Source organism: Protopterus annectens, chromosome 12.part0, assembly GCF_019279795.1.
Source record: "Protopterus annectens isolate FY-2018-M chromosome 12.part0, PAN1.0, whole genome shotgun sequence".
Lineage (NCBI taxonomy): Eukaryota > Metazoa > Chordata > Ceratodontiformes > Protopteridae > Protopterus > Protopterus annectens.
This window is the reverse complement of record NC_056746.1, coordinates 1,480,257,008-1,480,273,149: the sequence shown is the minus strand read 5'-3', so window position 1 is coordinate 1,480,273,149 and position 16,142 is coordinate 1,480,257,008.

Here is a 16,142-nt window from a genome sequence, read left to right as displayed (position 1 = left end):
AAACAAAATAAAAAGTGGTACATTCCTCTTTGGAAAGTCTGATGATGTCAGCATCCTACAAATATAGCAGGAGAGGAGCAAATCACCCAGTAAAGCATATAGCACCCCGTGTTAATGCGTATCCCTCTAATATCATAACAGAGTTAAGTAGGGGTTTGAATCTTGCAAACACTGACTGTGTTTGGGTGTATGTGTAATTTCCTTTGAGAGGAGTGCCCTTTTTGCAGAGTGGAAAAACACATTAAAAGAGGTACATTCCTCTTTGGAAAGTCTGATGATGTCAGCATCCTACAAATATAGCAGGAGAGGAGTAAATCACTCAGTAAAGCATATAGCGCCCTGTGTTAATGCCTATCTCTCTTTTATCATCACAGAGTTAGGTAGGGGTTTGAATCTTGCAAACGCTGACTGTGTTTGGGTGTATGTGTGATTTCCTTTGAGAGGAGTGCCCATTTTGCAGAGTGGAAAAACACATTAAAAGAGGTACATTCCTCTTTGGAAAGTCTGATGATGTCAGCATACCACAAATATAGCAGGAGAGGAGCAAATCCCCCGTAAAGCATATAGCACCCTCTGTTAATGCGTATCTCTCTAGTATCATAACAGAGTTAGGTAGGGGTTTGAATCTTGCAAACGGTGACTGTGTATGTGTGATTTCCTTTGAGAGGAGTGCCCTTTTTGCTGAGTGGAAAAACACATTAAAAGAGGTACATTCCTCTTTGGAAATGTCAACATCCTACAAATATAGCAGGAGAGGAGAAAATCACCCAGTAAAGCATATAGCGCCCCGTGTTAATGCATATCTCTGTGGTATCATAACAGAGTTAGGTAGGGGTTTGAATCTTGCAAACACTGACTGTGTTTGAGTGTATGTGTGGTTTTCTTTGAGAGGAGTGCCCTTTTTGCAGAGTGGAAAAACACATTAAAAGTGGTACATTCCTCTTTGGAAAGTCTGATTATGTCAGCATCCTACAAATATAGCAGGAGAGGAACAAATCACCTAATAAAGCATATAGCACCCCGTGTTAATGCATATCTCTGTAGTATCATGACAGAATTGCGTAGGGGTTTGAATCTTGCAAACACTGACTGTGTTTGGGTGTGTGTATGATTTCCTTTGAGAGGAGTGCCCTTTTTGCAGAGTGGAAAAACACATTAAAAGAGGTACATTCCTCTTTGGAAAGTCTGATGATGTCAGCATCCTACAAATATAGCAGGAGAGGAGCAAATCATCTAGTAAAGCATATAGCGCCCCGTGTTAATGCGTATTTCTGTAGTATCATGACAGACTTAGATAGAAGTTTGAATCTTGCAAACACTGATTGTGTATGTGTGATTTCCTTTGAGAGGAGTTCCCTTTTTGCAAAGTGGAAAAACACATTAAAAGAGGTACATTCCTCTTTGGAAAGTCTGATGATGTCAGCATCCTACAAATATAGCAGGAGCGGAGCAAATCACCCAGTAAAGCATATAGTGCCCCGTGTTAATGCGTAGCTCTCTACTATCATAACAGAGTTAGGTAGGGGTTTGAATCTTGCAAACACTGACTGTGTTTGGGTGTACGTGTGATTTCCTTTGAGAGGAGTGCCCATTTTGCAGAGTGGGAAAACACATTAAAAGAGGTACATTCCTCTTTGGAAAGTCTGATGATGTCAGCATCCTACAAATATAGCAGGAGAAAGCAAATCACCCTACAAAGCGTATAGCACGCCATGTTAATGCATATCTTTCTAGTCTCAAAACATAGGTAGGGGTTTGAAACCTGCAATTACTGAGTGTTTGACACTGTTGGTCAGTGCGGTGTGGGTTTTGCTTTTACTATGGTATGACATATCAGGATTAAAACAGTATGTGCATTGCACACATCCGGTATGTGTGGCAAATAAATATATGTACATGTGACCTCAATTAGTACATAGGTGTGAAGCCTGCATACTACATGAATACATTTGTTTCCTTTGACAGATTGTGCCGCTGCTTCTCAGATCGTAGGTCACATATGTATGTATGTGACAAGGCCGGCCACTGTAGTGATCTGTGGCCAAGGTCATCTGTACCGCACACACCCATGACAGTTACTATAGAGTAGTGTGAGTGAGGGTACATGCCTGGGGTATATGTCAGACATGTTCATATGCAACAATGACTGGCAATGATGGACAGTCATTATAGGTGTACAACAGTCTTGTGGATATGCATTCAGGCCCCTAATGTCTTATGTGATACACCGAGGGACTCCACAATACCTCTGGATATGTGGATACCAAGGGACAGATGACATAACACGTGGCTGTAGGCACACATTGGTACCCAACATACATGTTGGGGGCTACCACCTGTGTGGTACTGTCGGGATAGTATGTATAGTAAATGTGGATGACTATGCCATAGTCGGCTTAGTGCAATACAGCATGTGTCGGACAACAGGTATCTGTCTGTATGATACCCTTGTGTAGGATATGTGTCCCATCCAGAGAATGCATTGTAGGCCAATGCATGCATTTTCAGATGTGGATGGACATATCCCTAGTGTGTTTGCATGCACCTAAGAGGCCTATATGCCAAACAGGTGTGGTCCCAGGAACGGGTGGCGGTCAATACCACTGGTTACTGTTATAGTATAGTACCGGAAGGATCCCACTGTTACTGAGTTCCCTACAACTGTGTGTCAGTTGTCAGGACATCATCTAATGATTGGTTATATTTATGCTGTTGAGGTTGTGTATAATCACCCACAGCATAGTGGCAACCCATGTCATACACACATGTGTACGCATGTTAGTACATATCTGTAGTAGAATGCCTACTGGCCATCGAGAGAAACTATGAGATGTTAACAATGTGTAAAACAGGGTATGTCACACGTCCTATGTGTCCACTATGCATGTAGATACAGACAGTGCGCACCCACCATGTTCACAGATGTACTCCTGCTAATCTGTACTGCACACATCAAACACGTACTGTCCACTCAATAACACATGCTGGCAACACTATACACTTCAGCCAAGTGGCACATGGGCGGACAATACATACTCAGACCTAACACTGGTGTAAACAATGCTACATTGACAATCAGAGCTTTGATGCATCATGCCTGCTCAGATATACCTACAAGGATATCATTACACTTTCCTGTTGACAACTTGCTAATATTGCTACACTGCTATAATGTCACCCTGTGCATCAGCACCATGTTATTCTGTTCCTGCATCAATGTTACAGATGACAGAAGGTGGCACAGGTGTCATCATATGCACAGGGTGTGTTGTTGGTTTGCCAGAGCCCGACATTGACTCATCCAGTCGACATGTCTCTGTGTGTGTGTGTGTGTGTGTGTGTGTGTGTGTGTGTGTGTGTGTGTGTGTGTGTGTGTTTGAGGGAGGGACAACAGTATAGCATGGGCCAGTGTTGATGTAATGTGTGTGTGTATGTGTGAGCCCTAGTTGCTTGGTTAATGTGTGTGCCTGCATGCACACAGCTTCACCATGTGGCTGCCATATACGGGAGGTTATGGGACAGCCACAGACTGTACCTGCCAGGCTCTACAGATCACTGTCACTGGCCACGGACACAGTACCTGTGCCTGGCAGGGGTGTTACGGACAGTATCGGGTACCAACCCTGACTGGGTACTATCATCAGAGGCAGAGGTATGTTGAGTGGACCAATGTCTCTGCTGGGACTGGCCAGATCCACGTGTACGTGGTCTACTAGGATGGTCAATCGACAGGCCAGCCCCAGCATTTCTGGAGCTGGTACTGCCACTATGGGAGTGGCCGTGATCTGTTGGCCGTCCATGATGACTGCTAGCTGTTGATGTTGCTGGCATGCATCCACGTCGACGTCTCAACCATCCCTGGCTCATGGAAAACACATTGTGGAGGGCATCTAATGTCTCACCCCAACATCTATCAATGACCTTGGTGTAATTCCAGATGTCACCGGCAAGGTCACGGATGCTGTCATTGATAGTGGTGTAATGGGCCCTCTGCGCCCTTAGTGCCTGTCTGGTATACCGTTCCATATGTGCCTGTGCCTGCATTACAGCCCGGAACATGCTTGAGGTTGTAAGACCTGTGAGGGCACGTCTGCCAGGGGCAATACGACCAGCGGTGCTCCCCCGAGAACCCCTGGACATCAGCCTATGTGGTACTATTCCAGGAATCTGGGTATGGCTGCTGTGAGGGGATGCAAGTGCCATGGGTACCACAGTATCCTGGTCAATGTCAACTGTATGCTGTCCCTCGGCTAAGGCCATTGGTGATGAGGGATGTATTGGCAGTATGAGTGTGCGCATAGATGGGGTGGAACTCTGTGTACTGTTGATTGGCAGACCAACAACAGACCCTGTCAAACCTGCCTGTGCCACAATACATGTCTCATCATCTCCACTATTTGTGGCAGTGACTTCAGGTTCCCTGCTGCATTCAGCCACCCCAAACTCAGCACCTGTGAGAGGAAGACAGGAAACACACTTTGCAATCTGTACACGATGTTAGCACACATGTACACATGCACACATGACGACATGAACACATGATGACATGCACACATGAAGACATACACACATGAACACATGCACACAAATACACTCCTTACTACAGCAGATACACACACCAGCAATCCAACACATACTCAATAGTGGGTGAAGGTGGGTGACAGTATCACAAGGCAAACAGTCACCTCACACGTGTCAGCATGCAGAATATGTGTTGCTCAAGACCATGCAGTGCGAGTGTAGACGGCCCTATTTAATGACAGTATACATGGATTTGATGCATGTGTGTAATTGTTCAGTGATTGGCTACACCCTGGAACACAATGTGTACATGGACACAACATTGATGTGCAAGTATTATCAGCTCTGCAATGTCCTGTGCACCATCACTCACAGGTATACATACCATGGCTGCATGTGTTATCTGTGTGACACACAGATTTCCATGTCTGATTACAGTGTCTGTGTCCATAGCAGATAATACTGGGCACAGGTGTAGCACATGCATGCTATGTACACAGACGGGATGAGTGGTGCATGCAGACGTGAAGGAATCCAAATGCTCAACATGGCCATTGTACAGTGGTTATGGTGAGTGTGGGACATATTGCAGATATGTCAGTGGCAGTCATGACATGGCATGCTACACGACTGCAACATTAAACACCACACATACCCAATGTGTGTCATGTGACCTATACACCCAGTAGCATTCCAGGACATATATGTGTCACTTTGTACAGATGGCAACTGCTATGCATATATTGTGTATACTGGCATATGTAAGCACACACACAACATGCTATGCATATTGTGTATAGGTGCATATGTTTGCACACACACAACATTGAGGTGCAAAGCAATGACTGCTATTTGTAGTACTGTGGTCACTGTAACTGGATGGGGTGTAGAACCATGAGCCATTATCATCATGCATCATGTGGTCACTCACGGCTACTAATGTGTGACAAACCACCACCTAACATGCTGTACCTGAACTGCAGTGCTGTGGCTAAATTCACAATTACACAGCCACTTTGTACATGGGTGTGTGGGTGCCCAATAGGGAGCATTGTCTAACATGACTGTGTTATGTGTTGAAGAGTGTTGCACAGCCCCATGATAGGCCTCTACCCCTGAGGTTTATCATGTGTGTCTGGATGACATGTGGGATACTGAAGTGTGACCTTACAGCAGGTGTGTGGTAACGCCATATGTAGCATGTTGAGGTGTACTGTGTATGATAAACATGTTATGTTGTGTACAGCTGCAGCAACTATGCCTATCCAATGTGCAGTACGGTGTTGCCACAACTGTGTCTGATGCTCTGTGTATTGCATGTCATTGAGGCAGCTACTGACATTACTGAGCTGTGCAATGTCTTACAGCAAACATGCATGGCATGCATTATGCGTAGGTGTGTTATGTGTACATGGCCTACACCTCACCTATGACATGCACATTTCATTGCCAATATTGCTGTTATACCACACTCACCAGCATGGATCGTCTGCCCTGCTGTCACACCAGAGGGACCTACAAGAATATAAGAGAGTTCGTCAGTGGCCACAACTGTGACATTGCTACTGTGGGTTTGCTAAACTACAGTAGAACAACAGTTGACAGTCACAGGTGTACAGATAATATTCCAAATATCAGTATTGCACAACACTAGGCAGTACAACTGCTAAACACACAGTACACATCTCACGTAGATCTCACATAGACATAATCTAACAATGCAGGTAACTGTAGTCTACAGATAGGGCATATTACCTGCACGCTCCATGTCAACATGCTGGGTGTCTCCGGCCTCCATGACAACACATGTCTATGGGAGTTGCTGTTGTTGTCCAGGAGCCACCACGCTTAGGAGCAGCTCCTCTACTCTGGTGAAGGGGGGATGAATGGCCACCCCACCACCTGTGGCAAGCTGTTGTCTATGGATATCAGATGCATGCCGCCGGACATGTCTAAATCACTGCAGTGATGGCGTACCTGCTCATATGTCTGGTTATGCATGCCTATGTCATTTACCCGACAAACAAGATCTTGCCACAGTGCAGTCTGCTCATGCTGGTGCTGGCTGCTTCTGAAAAACAACAGTGTGTAGTGCTGCACCAGGCTTTGCTGGATCACCTCTTCCTCCGCTGCTGTGTAAGAAGGGTTACGTCGGTGGGCCCTCAGGCTGAAAGAGAAATGAACAATATGTGTGAGCAAGTCCTGCGGCACACTTTACACCTTTAATCACAGATATCACTTACTGCCATATATACCATCCGTTTGTCTGTCAGAGGATACACACGTTCAATACCACATATTGGTTCTCAGGCCACAACTGACTAACAGTGCCTGGCACACACTATATATCAAACCACTATACAACAGTACCCGGCACACTGTTTGTGACACAATGCACAACCTCGCCACAGGGGTATATATCACGCTAATGCACAAACAGAGATGTCATCCATTGCAATGAATGTAAAGTACAGTTACAGTAGTACCAGTAAACCACCCTAGTCGTTGATGCCATAGCCCTGCCTAACATATGTGCACAGTTGTTAATATAGGTGGCATACTGCCGTAACAGAGTATATATGTTGCTAGATACACACATATACCCTGTAACACACACATGATTGCGGCCATGGTACAGGCATAATTACACACACATCAGACAAACATGCAACACACCACTGTATGCCAACACAGATGAGCTTTACCTGTGTACCATACAGTACTGTGTGCCACTACTTACAAACCCTTATGCCTGAGTTATGTCTTTTGTGCAGACTACAGGAAACACACAAGACAGTGTTTCCATGCAATGTGAACACCATACTGTGCTGTTTAGGCCTACAGCTTCAGGTAGTACTACAGTTCATATGGGAGTCAGATTCACCAGCAGTACACTCACTAAGCATGCATGTATTGCTTTAGCCTACAATGGGACACCACAGTCATCAACAAGGAACTACGTCACATCATATGCCATACTACTATGTCTGCCTAACAATAACATACACATCTTTTGCTGGCCTCACAGCTAGGCTAGACACTACCATGTCAGATACAACTTCACACTACGCTATCACACCTTTACAGACCTTGCACACATTTAGCATTACACTTGTTCAACCTTACATAGCAGGTATTGCATTGAGTATATATGTGACTGCATAGTGTCATAGGTAGGTGAGATGCTATTGGCCCTAGGGCCTACAGCAGCCTAGCCATATGCTACCCTGGCCTTTGCCACATATGTACTTTGATTTCACTTGCCCCTGTTAACCAGAACCACAGAGGGGATTCCTGGGGTGTATTACCAATCTCCCAAACAATCATCAGGGGTATTTATGGCAACTGCTAATGATGAGCCTTGTTTGCTGTTGCTAGGTGGTCTATTCCAGAGTATGGAATATCTCTGAGATAGGAACCTATCCCTCCAGCATGTGCTGTTTAGTGAGCTGATGAGGTTTAGGGCCATGGAGCGTGTAGCCCGGAGGGATTGTGATATGTTGCCATGGTGGTTGTCACACAGCTATGGGTCTGACATACCTCTGCATGTCTGGCAGAGGTCACCTCTGTGTGGGCGGTATGCAATACAGTCTAGCTGTGGTTTTGTGAGTCAGTCTGCATAGGGCATCTGTTTGATTGAAGACTTCAGAGTGTCTCGTTACATGCCCGGGAAGCTAAAAACAAGTCTATTCACTATAAATTAAATATTAAATACAAGCCTCCAGGTCCGGCATCTCACCAAACCACCAATTAACCACCAATTCAAACCATCAAACAGACAGCAAACCATTTCCCATGATCATGACACAACACAACCATAACCACAAGAGAGAAAAAACAAGCAAACAAACCGAACATCACATCCCAAAGCAAACTCCATTCTCCTCCATCACCAGACCACTTCACTGTATCACCAGTCTTTTCTTCCGATATTACTACAAAGACTGCATATCTTAATAGCCAGACGCTCTCAACAGCACAAACTAGTAGAAGGCATCAATAACACAATTACAGAAGGAAGCTGATCTGTTCTATAACAAGGCATCCAACTAACATATTCCATGTATAATACGTCAACAGAAAGAAAACAGCACTAATTGCAGAGCATAAATTGTGTTTTCTGTAACTGAAACAAAGCATAGCAAACAACCAAAGCAGTCATGTGACATTACAAAGAGCTAAGAAATTTCAGTATAGATATTGCAATTAGCAAATGTTCTAGACCAAATTATTAAAATAAACTATATTAACTATAATTCTAATATAGGGAAGATCAAGGTAAACATATAAGTTATTCAGAAAAATTTAATAGTAAAACTATTATCTAAAAAAAAGACTTAATTAACTATGGCTGCTTTATAAGAAGAAAAATACCAAACACAAAGACTTTTGTCTTTTCAGCTTTTCCCAGTTAGGGGTTGCCACAGTGGAATTCCAGACTGCTAATGATTGGCAGTAGATTTTTATGGTGCCATGTTGCCAGCCCAATGCCCAACAAAGGCATACCCATTCACGCATGTCTTTTGGAGACTACTCGACAGACATGCAGACTCTACACAGAAGGCACACCAGCTGAGAATCAAACAGGAGAACCACTTGCTGTGAGGCAACAATGCTACCGCTGTACCACCAAGGCTGATGATAAAAGGAAAAAAAAAAAAAAAAAAAAAAAAAAAAAAAAAAAAAAAAAACAAACAATAATAACACTCACCTGTTGAACCATTTCTATTCCCCCTGACTTTTGGGTAATCAAATAAAACTTGGTTAGGTGAAAGACTGATAAAACTATGTTGATTCATTTGTTTTTGAGCCTCTTTTTATGTTCAAAAGTTTTCCAGGAGCTGTTATCAGCAATTATTTTAAGACTTTTACTAGCCCATTCCATTTCTTTAAGTTTATCAATGATTTTGTTAGATTTATTGAATGCTATGGCAGTTTCTAAATCCTCAAATGCTTTTGGTCCATTTTGAAGGAAAATTTTTAGCCTTGCTGGAAATAATAAGTGAGCTTTAATTTGGGCTTGTTAAGTTCTTTAAGCTGTGGTAAGAAGAGTTTTCTCTTGGCAATAACAGATGAAGAATAGTCATTGGCCGGGATTCAGTAATTCTCCGTGTAAAACTACATAAGTCTTACTCTGAAATGGCAGCCTAAGAGTATGACGTCAGCATGTCATGCATATTCATGAGGGCGCGTTGACTCAACTCCAAGGCTAACATGGAGCATGCACGAGTGCAGGGGGCATGTCAGACTGCCAAGCAGTCCAAATATCCACGCCCCTGCAAGTTCCTAAACTGCAAATGTCAACTGAAATGAGCAGGTACGCTCAAATGTCTACATACCCAACACTACACTCCCCCACATTCTAAATCCCTGTACAAGTTTAAAATGTAAAGCTTTCCTTTTTTTTTTATTATTCCCGATATAGCTGCCCGTGTTTGTGCAGGTTTGCCCATTGCTTAGCTACAGTTAGCAGTGTAGACATTGAAGAGGATAATAAACTACTTATATGCAAATTATGCCAAATAGCAATAGCGTAGTGGTAGAGCCTTCGCACTAAGAGGAGGCATTCCCGCTTCAAGTCCCACCACTTAAATCTGTGCATAAAAATAATTCCTGACATTTACCTTTTACATTTTAGTAAAATGCATTGAAATGGCCTATGTAGTAGTGAACGATATTTTATATATATATATATATATATATATATATATATATATATATATATATATATATATGAGAAGGTGGAATGGTCATGCATACTGATAAATGCATAAGTAAGGTATCTTAAGCAATGTGAAGTACTGCTAAACAAAGTTTACTAGTATTAAGCACAGTTAAGTATAAGTGTTCATAGCTTAGCACTGCTTTAACTAGCACAATGGCTTTGTGCGGAGCTGCACATCGCGCCAACTAGTGCAAACAAAACATGTTTGCATGGAGCTGCGCACCGTGCTAACTAGCGCAACGTTGAGCAATGTTGGGCAAAGTTGAGCAAAGTCGGCTAAACAAAGCCACACCTCCTAGCCAGTCTGGCCAGTACTAAAATAAAAAGCACTGACAGGCCTCAAACCCAGGATACTGTGCACCATAACCACAGTACTAAACCACTAAGCCATGACAGCTTTACATATGTATGCACTTCCAACACACTCATATATATCAAGTGGAAGTTTACCCATTGCTAAGCAGGTTTGCTTTTAGCTGAGATTTTTCAAAACCGTCCAATCACAAATAAGTGTGAGAAATGAGGCATATTTAAGCTCCGTAGGTGGGAATAATTGCCATAACTGGTTGTAGCTCCCATCTGCAGTCACTATGGCTGGTGTTGGAGAGGGCTCTCATTTTCAAGTGCAACGGTGGGGCATTGAGGAGTCAAAAGTAATGGTTTGGCTCCTCGTCCATCATCATGATGCAAGACTCCTGCAGGGTTAGTTTCAAGGCACTGAATACAAAGCGGAAGCCTGGAACCGTCTAGCACATGATCTCACCAGTGCCACAGGCGTCCCTTGGACTGGTGAGCAGGTCAGACACCACTACTCAGACCTGAAAAGATGCAAGCAGGACCGACTGAACCAGTGGATACAGGAGGCCCGTGAAATGGAAAATGCCCCACTATTGAGTATATAGCCATGGAATGAAGTATGTAAGAATTGCTGTTGTAGTCTATATTATGGATAGGTATGTCTCAATATCCCTTCATTTACTTCACAGCTGCAGGTGTCCATGCTGCGAATCAGCAAGCCTATGCAGATAGGCTGCGCCATCAGGCAGGTTAGTAATTATTCTGCATGTTTTGTTATATAAAAGAAGTGAGAGCGCCTGAAAAAGAGTGTTTTAACCCATTAATAAAGGTATAATGTCTTGAATAACTTCTCTGCATGTACTGTTATATAAAATAAGTGAGACAGCATGAAAAGGTGTTGTAACCCATTAATAAAGGTATAATATGTCTTGAATAAAAGTCCTCTGCATGCACTGATATATCAAATAAATGAGAGAGCCACTAGAAAAATGTGTAATGTAATTAATAAAGGTACAATTCCTGGAGTGTGTCCGTGTCACTTTCTTCAATATGTTGTTGTACCCTTGCATTATAGAAATAGTACTGTTGTATTAAGTGCAGTCAACCCACACATGGGTAGGCCCATATAAAGTGGATGAAGGGAGTGCCAGTAGCTGTTAAGCATATATACAGTCCTCAACTATCGGTTCATGGCTGGCATGTACAGGTTAATCTGGCACATGAGTAGCTTGTTATTGTGTTCCCTAGAAATGTCAGTGTGCTGCTAGAAATGTAGGGGGCTGTTAAAATATACCTGATAATGTCACCTGAACACATCCAGATATGTAGATATATAAATATAAATGAAATATATAAATACGTAACAGTAACATCTGAATCCTGGACAGTTTGTATGTCAGATACAGGTCAGGTATATAAAGAACTAGCAAAACCCATTTCACAATTTAACGGACATAGCCTAGTGTAATAATACATGTAGGGGATATATAACTGCAGTCATTAGGAATGTAGTGTAAACTATAAGTATATATAAGTTGTTAATGGAGGTATCTTTTTACACCCTATTGCATGTGCATAAACAATGCAATTCCATACCTCAGTGGGTATGTCTAATCTCATAACATTTGTTGGGACATATGTCCTATTGGTTTATAAAAATCTGCATTTACTTTGATGCATGTGCCCTGTTCACATACCACAATCTTGGTGGCTGGTTGCCACCAATTAATCCTGCATGCTGTTGAAATGTCCACTGTTGTTCTATATATGTATGTGTTATGCTTGCTGTTCAACTGTTGTAACTCTGGTGTGTTGGATCAGCGGGAATACTACTGCATGCTGTTACACCTAATTTGGAATGCATTTGGCTATTACAAACCCATATTGTCATTAAATCCTCCTAAACATAGAACATATGGGAAGGCCAGTCCCAGCGGACCCACCTGTCCCACTTCAGCTGGCAATGGCACCTAGCACCTTTGGGTGGAAGCACTGCAGGGGATGGGGCTCGTCCCCCCCATGCAAGCGTGGCCGGCGGAGGGCCACCTATCACTCTCTGAACAGTCCGGGCTGTGGTGCATAGGGAGATCGAGTGTTCAGTCACTGATCCTCTACGTCAGCTCGAGGCAAGAGTGGTGCGACTCACAGGTGAGCCTGCCCCTCCTATGCAGCCCCCAGCACAGCCACCCACTGGGCTGTGAAGGTGCAGTGGTGACTGCCCATAGGTGGGGATCTCAGTTCCACTGTTGCCATCTGTGGGCTCATGGGCTTGCGAATTCCAAACATCCTTTCCCGTCAATAGTGTTCACCCACCCCATGTGTCATATTCCGCCCCTGTATGCTTCTTGTTTGTCTTGTCTGTTTACCTCCCCAACCTACCTCCCCAAATATACCTAATTCCCCTACCCCACATTCCATTCTCACCTGGAAAAAAAAAAGGGCAATCTGCTCCCACAAAAAAAGTACGCCCCATACATAGCTGCGCATTTTGCACACATGTCTGCTGGACACATAAACTGAAATTTAATTGGCAGTACAACATACTTCATTGTCCTCACCCCTCTCTCAGGGGGGGAAGGTTTCAAATTTCCCTCCAAATTACTAGCTGTTGCTGTTAAAGAAATGGGCAGCTATGGACCTTCCCTAAACCCGTCCTGCACATCCCTAGGTGTTTTCCCTACTGTCTTTCCCTCTTTGTACCCTTTTTTCTGTCTTTCCCTCTTTGTGCCCCTTTTTCATCACTGTCCTGTCTCCCCATTTTCTTTTCTTTCAAAGAAATGAGCAATGGGGTTAGCGGGAGTAAGCACTTTTAAGCAGTAGTTAGCGGGTTTGCGTGAGTGTGTGCTTGTCTGTGCTTAGCTAAGTATTGCTAAGTGTCATGCAAACTCACGCAAACCCGCTTACAACTGCTTAAAAGTGCCTTAGTCACCCTGCATGTGAGGGTTCTTATTCTGCTCAGCAGCAAAATAAAACACCACTGTCCGTCTCGAACCCCGGCCCTTGTACATACTAGACTGCATGAAGTACCACTAAGCCAAGGTAGATATAATTCAGGTTGTTGCTGAAATATATATATCATGCATCAGAATGAATGAATGTAAAGGAAAGATAGGAATGCCATAACACAAAACCTGTTCTCTGGAAATTTACCAGCAGTTGTTGTGGAATTTCATTACATGACTGAGATAACAGAACCAGCCATTTTAGCAGTAAATAATGTTACAGCAGCACTTTACAACCCCCACAGAGTACCATAGCAGGACAATCCCCACCCAAATGTACAAAATACCTGTGTGTTCAAGGTCCAGGAAGGATGTAGGTAGGCATACTCAGTACTGGAATTGTCCAGTTTTCATGAGCATCCTGTGCTAATGTCAACAAAAAAAAAAACACAAACTGTGCAGAAGTGAGTACATTAATATCCACAGTATAGCAGTTCACAAACAGTTCATGTGCCAAATGAAAACATGAAAACATCTCAATAACTACGTATGTATGGCAGCTAATTGTATAAGTAGAAAAGAAACTGCATACTCCCATGTATCTTATGTTAGCATTTGTAGGGGTGAGTACAATTCTACACTGACAACTGTGTACTGGAAGTGGCAACATTCAGGTCTGAGTACAACATTCAAATCACTGGCTACACCCTTAGCATCAGATACAAGAAGTATACCAACCTTCTGACTTACACAACGGTGTCCACAGGAAACAAGCATGATCCTCACTTTGGAAAGCTGAAAGGGCTACGCCTACCTGACTTAGCAATTTATAGCAATAGGTTGCTATGACAGTGAGTACTGCAAGTACCACACAGCAGGCTGCATGCAATTGCCAAATGGTGGCCAACAATTGGTGCAGAGGCCATCAAATGCACATGTGCAGATACCTATAAAAGCAGGCTGTACTTGCTGTCCACACATGTAATCATTTCATTGCAAGTACGGAGAGAGAGAGCAACACAGAGAGACACAGACAACAGCAACAAAAAGAAAAACAAAAGATATAAAAGAAAATATACTGAAAAAAATAATATATTGAAAAAAAGATAAAAAAAATATATTCAAAAAAAATAAGATAGAAAAAAAAAAGTTTACAAAACACACGGAACTGACTAATACAAACACATACAAAGGAAAGGTTTGTAATAGATATGTATTTACTAGCATGTAGTAGATGTTTTTGAAGAGTACTCTACATAGTTTGAATCCTCCATATATGGCAGCAGTACGTATCTATGCACAGATGCCCTGCATAACTACTGCCATGGAGAAATCAGTGTGTAGCTGAGTGCAGTGGGATATGACTGTGACATATTAGCTCAGCATTTAATGTCAAACATCTGATCCATGTTATCTGTGTTCTGTACAGTAGTGTGTACAATGTCTGTTTGGGGGAGTATCACATACAGTTATCTAAACATGGATATGACAGAGTAACAAATGCATGATAGTCATATTAACATGTAGCTTAGCATTGGCAACAGCTGTACCAGACTGGTATGCTAATCTAGCATTTGCAGCTATATATACACCCTCTAATATTACTGTGTGCTCACATGTGACACCTGTTCATGTTGCAGCAAGGCCAAACAAGTCAGCCGTGAGGTACACGGACTTACAGCAGTGTGGTCCTTGTGTGTGTATGGCACACACATACGGAGAGATCTGTCTGTGTCAGATATTTTAGCATCTGTACATATGCATAGAGCAAGGGACATACTGCAACTGTTTGTGAAAGGTGGACGTATATATGTTGTTGAAGGCTGTTATGTGCATATATCTATGTAGGTTGTAGTGTGTTGCAAACCAGACAGCATACAGTGCTGGTATATGACATGTGGTGGTTAAACGCTGTGGGTATGATTCATCAGGTGTGCAGTGTTGCAGCCAGTGAGGCCTGCTAAAGCTACATGGGCTGAGAACACCTTCAATGCATTCCACACAACACTGTGCAATATTATGACATAACTGTATACCTCACAACCTTCGCATACCTGATATACCCACCATGAAAGGTGGACTGTATATGTGCCTATATGTATATCTATATGTACACCAATGGATGTTTCTATGCATGTGTGTGTGTGTGTGTGTGTGTGTGTGTGTGTGTGTGTGTGTGTGTGTGTGTGTATATAGATACACACATATATATATATATATATATATATATATATATATATATATATATATATATATATATATATATATATATATATATATATATATATGTATATATATATATGTATATATATATATATATATATATATATATATATATATATATATATATATATATATATATATATATATATATATATATGTATATATATATATATATATATATATATATATATATATATATAGAGAGAGAGAGAGAGAGAGACAGGGTCATATTTACTGCAACAGATGCCTGGTGACAAAGCCATGGACTCAAGCTCAATGTTGACACTGAATTGGCATCCCTCCTTGCAAAAACTCTGTACCCATTAACTACCACATAGGTGGTAGTCTACTTAACACCGAAGGTGTGATAAGAGACCATGGGACACAGGTGGACAGTAGTCTCCCCTTTGATAATCACAGTGCCACATTAGTCA